This window comes from Enoplosus armatus, chromosome 12 (genome assembly GCF_043641665.1).
Source record: "Enoplosus armatus isolate fEnoArm2 chromosome 12, fEnoArm2.hap1, whole genome shotgun sequence".
Classification (NCBI taxonomy): domain Eukaryota; kingdom Metazoa; phylum Chordata; class Actinopteri; order Centrarchiformes; family Enoplosidae; genus Enoplosus; species Enoplosus armatus.
Window position 1 is genome coordinate 6,042,501 of NC_092191.1, and position 1,119 is coordinate 6,043,619.

The window sequence follows — 1,119 nt, forward strand, 5'->3', positions numbered from 1 at the left end:
CTGATTCTGTGCAACAACAAAAAAAAGTATTGAAATATCGCTGTGAAGTTGCACAAACTCAACCTCAGTGAATGCAAAGTCTTATCAAAGCCAGAAGCTGCTTCCTCGTTTGGTCTTTGAAGAGAGCACAGCTGTGAAGAGGAAAACGTCAGAGTTTTATGCGTTTATTTCATAAAAGAAAAGTAACTGAATGAATGGCAGACTTACCCCACTTCACTGCCGGCCAGGCGCACACTTTGCACGTCTTTTCTTTTTCTTTTTAAACTCAGCCAACATTTGCGAGGTTCGCATCTGCACCAGTATTTGAACTGACACATTTTCTTTCACTTTCAAACTTTTGCACTGCGGACTAAAAATCATCCTGAACACAAACCGTGTGCGCGCTTTCACCCCCCCCCCCCCCCCTCTCTCTCTCTGTGTGTGTCTCCTCACTAACTTTCTTAATTGCTGCACCAGAGCTGTCCTCCCCAGCTCCACCATTCATACTGAGGTGGCTACGAGACTTGCAGTGTAATACATTTTCGTATTTCTGGTCACACCCACCTCCTGTCAGTCCTTCCCCCTCTGCTGCACCAGAGGAAGCCTCATCATGAATGGAGCTCTGTTTGTCATCTGTGCCAAACTAGATCACAAACACACATAGGCACCAAGACATGCTGTATAGACACATCCATTCATTTAACAATGGTTGAAGGTACAAACACACCAATCACTGACCTTTATTAGTGTTAAAGTTCACTCATCATCAGCAGGAATAGTTGGATCCAGAGGGTAGAAAGTGTAGGAAATAAAAAACAAACAATGAAAGTGTCTAAAAATCATTTTTCTATGGTACATTTTTCTGCATGAGAACTTACCTAGTCCAAGAAGTGTTCATCCAACCTACTTATTTGCAAGAAGCTTGTAATGTACCCAATTATGTGGCCAAATAGAAGGCTTCAATTTATTAATCCAAAAATCATGGAATTACAGTACTCTCATCCCAATCAACAAATGCTGATTAAAGACATACTGTAAGATATAAAGACCATAGATTAAAATAACATAACATATGTTATACATACATATTCCACCATAAACCAATAAAAGAAATACAACCGTTCAAATAATACCATAAAG

At 40.0% G+C, this 1,119-nt stretch overlaps 1 long non-coding RNA gene across 2 annotated transcripts in view; it reads right to left on the reverse strand.

Annotated features, from left to right (window-relative positions):
- LOC139294285 (uncharacterized) overlaps positions 1 to 389 on the reverse strand; it is a 72,949-nt gene extending 72,560 nt beyond the window's left edge. For both annotated transcript variants that reach the window (XR_011598401.1, XR_011598400.1), the window contains exon 1: positions 208 to 389. This is a non-coding gene — a long non-coding RNA (uncharacterized lncRNA). The remainder of the gene's footprint in view (positions 1 to 207) is intronic.
- Positions 390 to 1,119: the final 730 nt, after the last annotated feature.